The following is a 15,679-nucleotide window of genomic DNA, read 5'->3' as shown; positions in this document are numbered from 1 at the left end:
GTTTACGGATTATAAAGTCCTTCATAGCTTGACTTCTATGGGAAACCAGATGCAATTTCAATCGTACTTCATTCTGTTCGCTGGTCCTTTTATTCAATTCTTTTTTTCTTTTTCTTATTCCTAAATACAGAAAGAGAAAAAATTTATTTTTACTTTATGTTTTTATTAAAAAGACATTTCGTTATTTTTTCTACTATATTTTGTTACTTTTTTGTAAATTTTTAATTCTATTTTACTTTCATCATTTCATTTTATTCTATTTTATTGTGTTCACTTTTTCAAATTTTCAAAAGTTTTCTTTTTTTTCTTTTTTTCCCCCTTTTTCTTTTTTTCTTCTCTTATCTTTCCCTTTTTCCTCTCATCTATCAAGCCTCATACAACAACCAGACCAAAGCACACCTAGGATCTAGCACCCTTTAATTGATTTATTTGTGTTATCATTAATTTTTTTTAATTTTAAGGTTTTTTTAATTTATTAATTCCTTTTCTTCCTTCAAAATGACAAAATGAAGGAATTCACCCCAAAAGGAAGAACAGGAAGAAATGATAGCCAGGGATTTAATCAAAGCAGATACAAGCAAGATGTGTGAACCAGAATTTAGAATCACGATAATAAGAATACTAGCTGGGGTTTGAAATAGATTAGAATCCCTTTCTGAAGAGATAAAAGAAGTAAAACCTACTCAGAACGAAATTAAAAATGCTATAACTGAGCTGCAATCTCAAATAAATGCCACCGCGGCAAGGACGGATGAGGCAGAGAAGTGAATCAGTGATATAGAGGACAAACTTATGGAGAATAATGAAGCAGAAAAAAAAAGGGAGACTAAGACAGAAGAGCACAATTTAAGAATTAGAGAAATCAGTGACTCATTAAAAAGGAACAACATCAGAATCATAGGGGTCCCAAAAAAGGAATACAGACAAAAAAAGGTAGAAAATTTATGTGAGCAAATCATAGCAGAAAACTTTCCTACCTGGGGAAACATACATACATAAAATCCAGGAAGCACAGAGGACTCCCATTAGATTCAATAAAAACCGACCATCAACAAGGCATATCATGGTCAAATTCACAAAATACTCAGGCAAGGAAAGAATTATGAAAGCAGACGGGAAAAAAAAGTCCTTAACCTACAAGGGAAGACAGATCAGGGTTGCAGCAGACCTATGCACAGAAACATGGCAGGCCAGAAAGGAGTGGCAGGATATATTCAATGTGCTGAATCAGTAAACCATGCAGCCAAGAATTCTTTTTTTTTTTTTAACGTTTATTTATTTTTGAGACAGGGAGAGACAGCATGAACAGGGGAGGGTCAGAGAGAGAGGGAGACACAGAATCCGAAACAGGCTCCAGGCTCTGAGCTGTCAGCACAGAACCTGATGCGGGGCTCGAACTCACGGACCACGAGATCATGACCTGAGCCGAAGTCGGATGCTTAACTGACTGAGCCATCCAGGCACCCCAAGAATTCTTTATCCAGCAAGGCTGTCATTCAAAATAGAAGGAGAGATAAAAAGTTTCCCAGACAAACAAAAATTAAAGGGATTCATGACCACTAAACCAGCCCAGCAAGAGATTGTAAGAGGGACTCTCTGAGGGGAGAAAAGATGAACCTTCCCCCCAAAAAAGACCAAAAACAACAAGGACTAGAAAGGACCAGAGAACACCACCAGAAACTCCAACTTTACAGGCGACATAATGGCAATAAATTCATATCTTTCAGTACTCTAAACATCAACAGTCTAAATGCTCCAATCAAAAGACATAGGGTAACACAATGGATAAGAAAACAAGATCCATCTATATGCTATTTACAAGAGACTCAGTTTAGACCTAAAGACACCTTCAGACTGAAAGTAAGGGGATGGAAAACCATCTATCATGCTAATGGTCACCAAAAGAAAGCCAGAGTAGCCATACTTATATAAGACCATCTAGATTTTAAAATAAAGACTGTAACAAGAGATGAAGAAGGGCATTATATCCTAATTATGGGGTCTATCCACCAAGAAGACCTAACAATTGTAAACATTTATGCTCCAACATGAGCACCCAAATATATAAATCAGTTAATCACAAACATAAAGAAACTCATTGATAATAATACCATAATAGAAGGGACTTCAACACCCCACTTATAGCAATGGACAATCTAAACAGAAAATCAACAAGGAAACAATGGTTTTGAATGACACACTGGACCAGATGGACTTAACAGATATATTCAGAACATTTCATCCTAAAGCAGCAGAATACACATTCTTCTCGAGTGCACATGATACATTCTCCAGAATAGGTCACATACTGGACACAAATTGGCCCTCAACAAGTACAAAAAGATCAAGATCATACCGTGCATATTTTCAGATCACAATGCTATGAAACTCGAAATAAACCACAAGAAAAAATGTGGAAAAATAACAAATACTTGGAGACTAAAGACCATCCTACTAAAGAATGAATGGGCTAACCAGAAATTAAAGAGGAAATTAAAGAGTACATGGAAGCCAATAAAAATGAAAACACATAGCCCAAAACCCTGGGATGCAGCAAAGGCAGTCATAAAAGGATAGTATATAGCAATCCAGGCCTTCTAAAGAAGGAAACAAGTTCTCAGATACACAACCTAACCTTTCATCTCAAAGAGCTGGAAGAAAAGAACAGCAAATAAAACCCAATAACAGCAGAAGACAGGAAATAATAAACATTAGAGCAGAAATCAATGCTATTGAAACCAAAAAACAAAAAACAAAAACAAGTGAAACAGATCTGTAAAACATGGAGCTGGTTCTTTGAAAGAATTAACAAAATTGTCAAACCCATAGCCAGTTTGATCAAAAGAAGAAGGAACGGAGCCAAATAAATAAAATCAAGAATGAAAGAGCATCCAACACTGCAGAAATACAAAAAATAAGAGAACATTATGAGCAATTATTGCCAATACAATGGACAATCTGGAAGAAATGGACTAATTCCTAGGAACATATAAACTACCAAAACTGAAACAGGAAGAAATAGAAAATTTGAACTGACCCATAACAAGGAAAGAAATAGAATTAGTAATCAAAAATCTCCCCCCAAAAAAGAGTCCAGGACCAGATGGCTTTCCAGAGGAATTCTACCAAACACTGAAAGAGGAGTTAACATGTGTACTCTTGAAGTTGTTTCAAAAAGTTGTTTCAAAAAACATAAACGGAAGGAAAACTTCCAAACTCTTTCTAGGAAGCCAGCATTACCTTGATTCCAAAACCAGACAGAGACCCCACTAAAAAGGAGAAATATAGACAATTTCCCTGATGAACATGGATGCAAAAATCCCCAACAAGATACTAGCCAACTGGATCTAACGATATATTAAAAGAATTATTCACCACAACCAAGTGGGAATTATACCTGGGATGCAGGGCTGGTCAATACCCATGAAACAATCAATGTGATACATCACATCAATAAAAGAAAGGACAAGAACCACATGATCCTCTCAATCAATGCAGAAAAAGCATTTGACAAAATACAGCATCCTTTCTTGATAAAAACACTCATGAAAGTAGGGATAGAACGATCATACCACGAGATCATAAAAGCCATATATGAACGACCCACTGCTAACATCATCCTCAGTGGGCAAAACTGAGAGCTTTCCCCCTAAGGTCAGGAACAAGACAGGGATGTCCACTCTCGTCACTGTTATTCAACATAGTATTGGAAGTCTTAGCCTCAGCAATCAGACAACACAAAGGAATAAAAGTCATCCAAATCAGCCAGGAGGAGGTCAAATTTCCATTCTTCACAGATGATATTATACTCTATATGGAAAACCCAAAAGATTCCACCAAAAAACTGTTAGAACTTATCCATGAATTCAGTAAAGTGGCAGGATATAAAATCAATGCACAGAAATCAGTTGCATTCCTATACACCAACAATGAAGCAACAGAAAGAGAAATCAAGGAATCGATCCCATTTACAATTGCTCCAAAAACCATAAAATACCTAGGAATAAACATAACCAAAGAGGTGGAAAATCTATACACTGAAAACTACAGAAAGCTTAAGACAGAATTTGAAGAAGACACAAAAAAATGAAAAAACATTCCATGCTCCTGGATTGGAAGAAAAAACACTGTTAAAATATCAATATTACCCAAAGCAATCTACATATTCAATGCAATCCCTATCAAAATAACACCATCATTCTTCACAGAGCTAGAACAAACAATCCTAAAATTTGTATGGAACCAGAAAAGATCCCGAACAGCCAAAGCAATCTTAAAAAAAAAAAAAAAAAAAAAAAAAAAACCACGACGCTGGAGGCATCACAATCCTAGACTTCAAGACTTATTACAAAGCTGTAATCATCAAGACAGTATGGTACTGGCACAAAAACAGACACTCAGATAAATGGAACAGCATAGAGAACCCAGAAATGGACCCACAAATGTATGACCAACTAATCTTTGACAAAGCAGGAAAGAATATCCAAATGAATAAAGACAGTCTCTTCAGCAAATGGTGCTGGGAAAACTGAACAGTGACATGCAGAAGAATGCACCTGGACCACTTTCTTACACCACACACAAAAACAAACTCAAAATGGATGAAAGACCTAAATGCAAGACAGTAAGCCACCAAAATCCTTCAGGAGAAAGCAGGCAAAAACCTCTTTGACCTTGGCTGCAGCAACTTCTTACTCAGCACATCGCTGGAGGCAAGGGAAACAAAAGCAAAAATGAACTATTGGGACCTCATCAAAATAAAAAGCTTCTGCACAGCAAAGGAAACAATCAGCAAAACTAAAAGGCAACCAACAGAATGGGAGAAGGTATTTGCAAATGACATATCAGATAAAAGGTTAGTATCCAAAATCTATATAAAACTTATCAAACTCAACACCCAAAAAACAAATAATCCAGTGAAGAAATGAGCAAAAGACATGAATAGACACTTCTCGAAAGAAGACATCCAGATGGCAAACAGACACAGAAAAAATACTCAGCATCACTCATCATCAGGGAAATACAAATCCAAACCACAATGAGATACCACCTCACACCTGTCAGAATGGCCAACATTAACAACTCAGGCAACAACAAATGTTGGCGAGGATGCGGAGAAAGAGGATCTCTTTTGCACTGCTGGTGGGAATGCAAACTGGTACGGCCACTCTGGAAAACAGTATGGAGGTTCCTCAAAAAAATAAAAATAGGGGCACCTGTGTGGGTCAGTCAGTTAAGCGTCTGACTTCAGCTCAGGTCATGATCTTGTGGTCCACGAGTTTGAGCCCTGCATCAGGTTCTGTGCTGACAGTTCAGAACCTGGAGCTTGCTTCAGATTCTGTGTCTCTGTCTTTCTCTGCCCCTCCCCTGCAAGCACTCTGTCTCTCTCTCCTCAAAAATAAGTAAATTGTTTAAAAAACTTTTTAAATAAAAATAGAACTACTGTACAACTTAGCAATTGCACTACTAGGTATTTATCCAAGGGATACAGGTGTGCTGTTTCAAAGGGACACATGCACCTCAATGTTTATATTAGTCCTATCAACAATAGCCAAATCTGGAAAGAACCCAATGTCCATCAACGGATGAATGGATAAAGAAGATGTGGGGGCGCCTGGGTGGCGCAGTCGGTTAAGCGTCCGACTTCAGCCAGGTCACGATCTCGCGGTCCATGAGTTCGAGCCCCGCGTCGGGCTCTGTGCTGACAGCTCAGAGCCTGGAGCCTGTTTCTGATTCTGTGTCTCCCTCTCTCTCTGCCCCTCCCCCGTTCATGCTCTGCCTCTCTCTGTCCCAAAAATAAATAAACGTTGAAAAAAAAAAAAAAAGAAGATGTGGTGTATGTGGGGCGCCTGGGTGGCTCAGTCGGTTGAGCATCTGACTTCAGCTCAGGTCATGATCTTGTTGTCCGTGAGTTCAAGCCCCGCATCAGGCTCTGTGCTGACAGCTCAGAGCCTGGAGCCTGTTTCAGAAGCTGTGTCTCCCTCTCTCTCTACCCCTCCCCCACTCATGCTCTGTCTCTCTCTGTCAAAAATAAATAAAAATTTAAAAAATTAAGAAGATGTGATATATACATACACATATATATATATACATACATATATATATATACATACACATATATATAATACAATGGAGTATTACTTGGCAGTCAAAAAGAATGAAATCTTGCCATTTGCAACTACATGGATGGAACTAGATGGTATTTTTCTAAGTGAAATTGTCAGTCAGAGAAAGACAAATATCATATGACTTCACTCATATGAGGAATTTAAGATACAAAACAGATGAACATAAGGGAAGAGAAGCAAAAATAATATAAAAACAGGGAAGGGAACAAAACATAAGAGACTCTTAAATATGGAGAACAAACAGAGGGTTGCTGGAGGAGTTGTGGGAGGGGGGATGGCCTAAAATGGATAAGGGGTACTAAGGAATCTACTCCTGAAATCATTGCTGCACCATATGCTGACTTGGATGTAAGTTAAACAATAAATTAATTAAAAATAAAAACAAAAATAACACTTTGAACTAAAAAAAAACATCCCGTAAGTTTCCAAGAATCCTTGACCACTGACCATCTGGAGAGAAGTTTAGATATAAGGAATTTTCTCTTGACTGCAGGATTAAGGTGGGTATCCAGCAGCCAGAGAGGCATAGCTATAAGGAAAAGATTCACAGTCACTGAAGAGCATTTTGGATCAAAATTCTCTCTTCCCAGTTGTGGCTTCACAATTGCCCAACTGCTAGAGTTCAGTGCTCCCGTGATGGAACACATCACCAAGATACGATCCCTGCTTTTCTGCTAGTCATATAACTGAGATTTCTCCCAGGTGGTTTGCCTTTCCCTGAAAATCTAAATGAGATTGTTTTGAGCCCTCATTCCACTTTGGGTAAGTCTACTTCCCACTCCAAGATTTCTCATAATCTTACATTCTCATGCCCTCTTCAGATTTCAACTCCCTGCCCATACTGAAGCCTTGTCCTCTGTTCTGCCCTTCCAGAGCTGTTCTTCCTTCTCCACTCAAGTATCAATCCAAATATGGAACTCAGCCCTCAGACGTTATTTTTTAGAGCAGTTTTAGGTGCACAACAATACGGAAGGGAAAGCACAGAGAGTTCCACATACTTCCCGCAACCACACGTGCCAAGCCTCCCCCACTACGGACGTCCAGCACCAGAGTGGTACATCAATGAACCTACACTGACACATCATTATCGCCCAGAGTCCATCATTTACATTAGCATACATTCTTGGTGTTATACATTTATGGACTTCCATAAGTATATCATGACATGTGTCCACCCATTGTAGTATCATACAGGACAGTTTCACTGCCTTAAAATCTTCTGTGCTCCTTCGATTAATCCTCTCAGAGCCCTGAGTTCCTTACAATCAATGGGTATTTTTTGCTGCCTCCATAGTTTTGCCTTTTTCATATAGTTGGAATCATACAGCATGTAATCTTTTCAGATTGGCTTCTTGCACATAATAATGTGCATTTAAGGTTGCTCCATGCCTTTTCATGGTCTTATAGATCATTTCTTTGAGCACCGGATAATATTCCACTGTCTGGATATCCCAGTTTATTTATCCATTGACCTAATGAAAAACATCTTGGTTACTTTCAAGTTTGGACAATTACAAAGAAGGCTTTTATAAACATGTGGTGCAGGTTTTGTGTGGACATGTTTTCAACTCCTTTGGGTAAATACCAAGGAGCACAATTGCTGGATCATATGCTAAGAGTATGTATTGTAAGAAATTGCCAAACTGTCTTCCAAAGTGCCTGGACCATTTGCATTTCCACCAGCGACGAATGAGAGTTCCTGTTGCTCCACATCCTCATCAGAACTGGGTACAAGTGTTTTGGATTTTAGCCATTCTAATGCGTATGTAGTAGTACTTGTTGTTTTAATTTCTAATTCCTTAGTGACATAAGATGTTGAGTGTCTTTTCATATGCTAGTTATCTGTGTATTTCCTTTGATGAGGTACTGTTCAGATATTTTGCTTATGTTTTAATCAGCCTGCTTGTTTTCTTATTGTTGAATTTTAAGAGGCGTTAGTGTAATTTGGAGAAGAGTCCTTTATCCAAATATTTTTTTGGATACAAAACGTTTCTTTTCAAGTATTTTCCCTTTGCAAATACTTTTGCTCTGTCTGTGACTTGTCTTCTCCTTGTTTTTGAGGTTGATCACTATTTTTATTCTCAATTTTTCAAAATATAATTCTGTCATCTTCTGGTTTCTATTGTTGCAATTGATATAATGACTGTAATTCCTTTCTTTCAGGTTTTTAAAGGTTTTTCTCTTTATCTTTTGTACTATGCAATACTACAATGCACCCAGATGTTGATTTGTTTTATTTACCTTTTGTGGAACTATTGGACATCCTCCATGTGGGATTAATGCTTTTCATCCACTCTAGAAACTTCTTAGGCAATAGCTTATCAAATATAGTCTTTCTCTCATTCTCTTTTTCTCTTGCTCTGGAACTCCTATTACATATATGTTGGAGCTTCTCATTCTATCTTCCATGTTTCTTACTGTTGTTCATGTTTTCTATCTATTTCTGTCTACATGTTGCATAATTTTCTCACTTCTATGTTTTAGTTCTACTTAATTTATTGAATTAAAGCAGCAGTGATACTTTGGGAAAAAGCCTCACAGATGAAGCCCTTTCATCTCCGAGTATTTTTGAGGCATGACCAACCTGCAGGCCCTTCCAGGCAGTGCCCTCTGCCTCCACACCTGCTTTACCCTCTACAGAGGGGAACCTGGCTAATCAGGAAAAGAAACTCCCTCTGAAGGTAAACAGGGAGTAGAGTGTACATATGGTGGAAAACAAATGGTTCTTGGTACCATGTTGTGGAAATTATCTCACTTGGGTAGATAAAGGAGAAGGGCGAGCTCGGGTGGCACTGTTGAGTCCCCTCCTCCATTACATGCCCCTTTCATGACGTGTGCACCAGCCACTCCGAGAAAACTCCATCCCTACATCCTGCACTCTCAGAACCGGGGTGTCCCTCTGTCGTGTGGTGCTCTGTGTCAACACTGCACCCCATCATGGCCGTGACTGCCTGCCAGGGCTTGGGATTCATAGTCTCACTGATTGGGATTGCAGGCATCATCGCTGCCACCTGCATGGACCAGTGGAGCACCCAGGACTTGTACAACAACCCGGTGACTGCTGTATTCAACTACCAAGGGCTGTGGCGATCCTGTGTCCGAGAGAGCTCTGGCTTCACTGAGTGCCGGGGCTACTTCACCCTGCTGGGGCTGCCAGGTAGGACTGGGTGCCAGCGGCCTGCCAGGGAGACTGAGGCCACTGGCTGAGGCACCACAGAGGGACCACTGGGGAATGAGAGGCAACAGCTACCACCACCAGAGTCAGAACAGGAGCTCAGGAAGCTTAGGGAGAGAAGGTTTTTGAGCGGTCAGGGCTCCTGTTCTCCTAGCTGGATGGTGCCCACTTTTCCCCAAGGGCTACACTTTTAAATAACTCTTATGTGAGCAATGGCATTGGGACTCCATTACATACAGGAACAAGACTAAAGAGGCCCATACTTTAGCCCCTTTATTCCTTTAGCCCCAAGATTCCCCCTCCCTGAATTGGGGACTGTGAATCTTGTAAACGGAGTTTCATCTCCAGGCCCTTTGGTGCCTGGGTCTAGCTTCCAGGGAAGTCTAAGCCCTATAGCAGCAAGAGAAAGGGGCAGAGGAAGGAGATAGAGGAAAGAAAAAACAACTGAGTGCTGTGTTTCTCTGGGGTACGTCGGATGGGCCCCTTCTCTGTGGCTCTACATTCCTGACCTCCAGAAAATATTGGCTACATGGAATCAGATTCAGGGTGCTCTCTGCAGAGACCTCTTGGGGAAAGTGAGCTCTGCCATGCAGGCGAGGTATGTGGGCATTACAGCTCATCTCCCCAGATTGAAATATTAGCCATGCAAGGATTGTGTGTTTGTTTGCCTAGTAGATTGGTAATTTTAACTTGAAAAATTCAAGTCTCAAGAGTACATTTTAAAAGTATATCAAAAAAAGTAAATGTTAAAAGTGTCTTTCACTCACATGGCAGAATAAGACAATGAATAAACTTATCATTTTTATTTTGTAATTTTTTATTCCTTCCCATAAATATACATCAAAGTCTCGAGAGGGACATTGATCCAAGATGGGCATTGTAGGGAGCACCAGGAACAGAAAATGGGGCTTTGCCCTCCAGCAGCTTGCCATCGGACTGCAGGGCCAAGACTTAGACACACAGAGAAGGTAATAAGTGAAGACTTAAGACACACATAGAATGGGGAGCTCATGTAACCTCAGGGCTCTTGGGGCTAGCACCCTAAAAACTATGCAAGTGCACCCCAGGCTGGGTAGGACAGGACACCAAGAGAGGCCAGAGGGCCAGTGCTGCAGAGGTGAGATGAGGATGGAACTGCTCTGGAAAGGCTCCACTAAGAAGGAAAAACCATAAATGACCTTTGAATGTCAGGTAGGGTTTGGAAAAGGGCAGCAACACAGAACAAAAAACAGCATGAGCAAAATCATGAGTCCTCCTTGGGAAAATCAAAGAGTGACCTTGGCTGGAGGAGAGGGTTTGTGTGGGCACGGTTGTGAAGGGCACTGAATGCCAACCTTTGAGAGGTAGGGACTGGGTGTAAACAAGGACATGAGCCAGTTCAGTGCATGACCAGCTGCGGATTCAGTGGCATCTCCCTCCACTAGAGACTGGAGGAAAGATGAGCCAGCCACTCCCACGTCCCTGTATCCTGCTGACTCAACCTTAGTCTAACCATCTGCCCTTGGGATTCTCCTTCACCTCAATGCAAAAGCTCAAGATCTCTCCAGAGGCTAGGACCTGGGCCCATGCAGAGCTAGAGGACTTGATGGAAGGAATCAGCCTAGAGCTGACCTCCGGCCACACAGAGGACCCTTGTGACATCTGAGGAGTTCATGATGCTTCACAAAGGGCGGATAACATGGTGGATCCTACACTAGAACTTGACTAAACAATTGGCTTGCAACATTTTGTGTAACCTCTGCAAACCGCCTGTGAGCTTGGTGCTCTTATTATCACCTTTGTAGAAACCAGGAAAGTAAGATTGAGTAACTTGCCCAAAGTCACATACAGATGGAGTCAGGGCTCATGCCCTGTCCTGCCTTCACCTAAGCCCTAGCTCATTGCTCTAATGTGGAGCCCTGAGACTCTCGGACTCGAAACAGAAATCTCTCCTGACCCAAAGCACAAATCCCCAGTGCAGAGGGCCCTTCTTAGCCTCACCTCTTACCTAAGTCTGGTGCCCCAGCCCCACACAGACTTCTCCTTGGGATGGGGGTGGGGGGGGGGGATGTCCTGGAGTAACAACAGCTGTCAACATAACCCACACTTATTTTATAGACAGAGACTCAGAGGGGCAGAGCAACTCGCCCAAGCTCACAGAGTTCAAATTGTGCCGGACTAAAACTGTTAAGCTTTCTCTCAGAATGTTTGTAGTGTTGTGTGTGTGTGTGTGTGTATGTGTGTGTGTGTGTGTGTGTGTGTGTGTGTGTGTGTGTGTGTGTCAATCCTGTCACTAGATAGTTTGGAGAAGTATTTTTTAAAAAGAATTTTGTAGGAATCCCTTTTAAAGGAAAAAACCCTCTTATAGACCATCAATGTTGATTTAAATTGTACTTACTAACAGACAGAGATACAGCCTCAAGCCCAGTTTTGCATTTTACCTCTTTTGGTGTTTTGACTTCGATATTATTAACACAGATTCTCTACTTGCATAGGTTTGTTTTACAAAATGGTATTAATAAGTTTGAGGTACTCACATCTCACACTGAGCCACAACTCTGCCATGTCTGTGGTAAGGAGGTTTCTGTGGCTCGATAGCTCTTTGCAGTGGTCTTGTTCGTTTGAGGTAAGGTTGTACTGAAATGTAGCTATAAGGTTATCAACCCTACTGTTTCTGGAATTGGGGAGAGAACGTTCTCTGCTGTATACTTACTGCCACTAACTGTTGCAATCAGGTATGTGTAAAGACAAGACAGTGTAATGCTTGCTGGTGAAGGTCAAGTGGTGTTGACCCCAAGGTACAGGTGCCTTAGCTTGGAGTGTCAGTACCACCAAGTGGAAAGAAATTCCCCCGACCTCGTTTTCTGTTTGAGCAAGAATGAACCCTTTGTTCATATAGCAGTTGAGAATATGACTTCACTGTGCTCTAGTATAAACATGATCATTAACACCAACACAAACATGAACCATAAGAGGCCAGCCTGAGGATCTGATCCACACTTGTTTTAATTTCCCTTCCATTGTCATTGAAATGAAAGTATCGTTTTTAAATTTCCATTGAGAAGATACACACTCCCGAAAAACCCAAGCACAGACTCTCAGGCTCAGAGGGAAAAAGTCAGGCACAATCAAACCCTCCACAGAAACTCTAGGCATAGGGCTGGCAGTCAGCCTTCCTAGATAAAATCATTTCACTAGGCGCAACCTGTCCTGGGCTGACCCAGTTTGGACAAGGTCCCCTCAAAAAAAAGTCTTTGGTCCTCTCCCACACCCGGAAATAATAGGAAAATAAATAACACATCAATTGTGGTATTTGAAGGAACACTTATTTATTCAACAAACGCTTGTTGAGCACCTACTATGTCCCAGGCTATCTGCACATGGGGAACATAGTTATCACAAATCTAGAAAGAGACAAAGAGCAAACAGACCAATGCCATGCAACATTTCTCGGCCTCAGCATTATTGACATTCTGGGCCATATAATTCTTTTTTGTAGGGTACTGTTCTATGCATGATAGGATAGGTAGCAGCATTTCTAGTCTCCACCAACCAAAGGGAGTGGCAGCACCCTTTCCTACCCCAGTCAGGACAAACATGTCTCCAGACATTGCCCTATCTCATGTGAGGGCAAAATCAGAACCAAGGCTTCCTAAAGGAAATGAGAGCTGGGCTGAGCTACTAAGGACATGTATGAGTTACCCAAGAAGACAAAGAGCTAAAGGGTATTCCAGAAAGAGAGAACATCATCTGGAAAAGACACAGTGGCATGAGAGAGCATAGCGTGTTAAGAGAAATAAAGTACTTTAGTTTTGTTTTGTGTGATATGTGCTGAAGAGGGGGCAATACAGTACAATGATATGCATTAAACACTTAGGAATAATATCTTTAAATATTTGGCAACAATCGGGGCACCTGGGTGTCCCACTTTGGCTCAGGTCATGATCTCACGGTTCATGGGTTAGGGCCCCAGCAATGGGCTCTGTGCTGACAGCTCAGAGCCTGGAGCCTGCTTTGGATTCTGTGTCTCCCGCTCTCTCTCTCTCTGCCCCTCCCCTGCTCGTGTTCTCTTTCTCTCTCTCTCTCTCTCTCAAAAACAAAGATTAAAATTTTTTAAATTTTAAATATTTTGCAAGAATCAAAATGAAAAAGAAGCTTTACTAAGAAAAAGTTGTCCTAAGTGGAAATATATCCTACAGATTCCTAGACAGTAATCTTATAAAGATGGGAATTTATGAAGATGTGAATTTGTCCCTAATTAATGTATAACAATAAATATGATTTAATTATTTTTATTATAATTATTACTAATAAAATCTATTGAGATTTTACTATGTGGTAGGTATTAGTTTAATAAATTAACATATAATAGTATGCATAATTTATATAATTATATATTCATTTACATAAATTACCTATGCATACTTTAATTTTCACAATGACTTTATGAGGTAAATAGTAGTATTATCTCCATTTTGTAGATGAGGAAACTGAAGCACAGGAAAGATTAAAGAATTTGCCTAAGGACACTATAGTAGTCAAGGGGCAGGGGATTCAAACCTAGGCAGACTTTCTCTAGAACCTATGCTACATACCAAAATTCTAATCAAAATACCAGTGAGAGTTTTTCCTTCAGGAATTTGACAAAGTTGTTTATCTATAAGAAGCAGCAAATGAAATTAACTTTTAATAGTTTTTTTTAAGAATAAAATAAAAATTGGGATACCTGGGTGGCTTAGTTGGTTGGGTGTCCCACTCTTGATCTCAGCGCAGGTCTTGATCTCAGGGTCATGAGTTCAAGCCCCACCTTGGGCTCTGTACTGGAGGTAAAGCCTACTTTAAAAAAAGAAAAAAGAATAAAATAAAAATAGTGGTCTAACTGCCAGATATTTAACCAAATTCTAAAGCTATGGTAATTAGGGGCACCTGGGTGGCTCAGTCAGTTGGGCATCCAACTTCGGTTCAGGCCATGATCTCATGGTTTGTGGGTTCGAGCCCCACGTCGGGCTCTGTGCTGGCAATTTGGAATCTGGAGCCTGCTTCAGATTCTCTGTCTCCTTCTCTCTCTGCCCCATCCCCGCTCACTCTCTGTCTCTGTCTCTCTCAAAAATAAACATTACAAAATTTTTAAATAAAATAAATAAAGCTATGGTAATTAAAAGTGTGCTTTGGCCCAAAGATGGACAGACAGGTCAATGGAACAAAGTCTAAAATTAGAAAGACATATATATGAATTTAATGTAAATAGAGGAGGTTTTACAAAAGCATTGAGAAAGAAAAGATTATTCAATAAGAAATTGCCAAAACTACACATAATATTAATTAGCTTTCTTGAAAGAAAAAAAGAATTATAGTAGCAGTCAACATATATATCAAAATAGATTCCAGATTAATTAAATGTAAAAATATATAAAATACTTTTCAGTCTTCTAAAATTCTAAAATAATTCTAACATTGCTTTTATCTCCTAACTGGAAAATAAATTTCTAAGCATAGAAATGATGGAGGAAACACAAAAGTAAACTCATTTGACTACATCATTCAACAACCATTTATTAAGCATATATTATGCACCAGGTATGTTCATCATACGATTATGTGAAGCACATAAATGGAATACATAAGACCATGCAAAAATTTAAAAAGCAAATAATCAATGAGAAAAGATATTTTTGGTAATTACAACAGTATATTAAGATATTTAACAAATAAATTATTTATATAAGTTGATAGGCAAAATGCGAAAATTCTAGTACATAAATGAGGAAGAAATACAAACTGACAATTCAGGAAAAGGAAAAAAACAAATGCTTCATAAGTATTTGTTTTTTATTTTTTAAAAACCCTTTAATGTTTTATTATCCATATTTGAGACACAGAGAGACAGAGCATGAGCAGGGGAGGGGCAGAAAAGAGAGGGAGACACAGAATTCGAAGCAGGCTCCAACCGTGAGATCATGACCTGAGCCGAAGTCGGACGCTTAACCAACTGAGCCACCCAGGCGCCCTCATAAATATTTGCTTTTTAAAAAAAGTTTCAAACTCATTAGTAATCAAAGCAACACAAATTAAAACAAATGATCATATATAACTTACCAAATTCAATAACTAGATAAGGGTGCAGTGAAACAAGATCTTTCATATATTGCTGCTAGAATAATATTCATGGGGGAAAAAGTCCAGTTCTATATAAAAAAGATTTTTTAAAACTTCACACCCTTTGTTTGACATCTTAATTCTGCTCTTAGGAATCTATCCTGAGTTAACAGAAATGCCGGCAAATAGTTATACAAAAAATCTTCATCATACCGTTGTTTTTCACACACTCACACACACACACACACACACACACACAACTGGGGGAAGGGTATGATCCAAATTTATAAGAATAGATGCT

The sequence above is a fragment of the Prionailurus bengalensis genome, chromosome C2 (assembly GCF_016509475.1).
Source record: "Prionailurus bengalensis isolate Pbe53 chromosome C2, Fcat_Pben_1.1_paternal_pri, whole genome shotgun sequence".
NCBI classification, from domain to species: domain Eukaryota; kingdom Metazoa; phylum Chordata; class Mammalia; order Carnivora; family Felidae; genus Prionailurus; species Prionailurus bengalensis.
Note: the sequence above shows the minus strand (reverse complement) of the source record.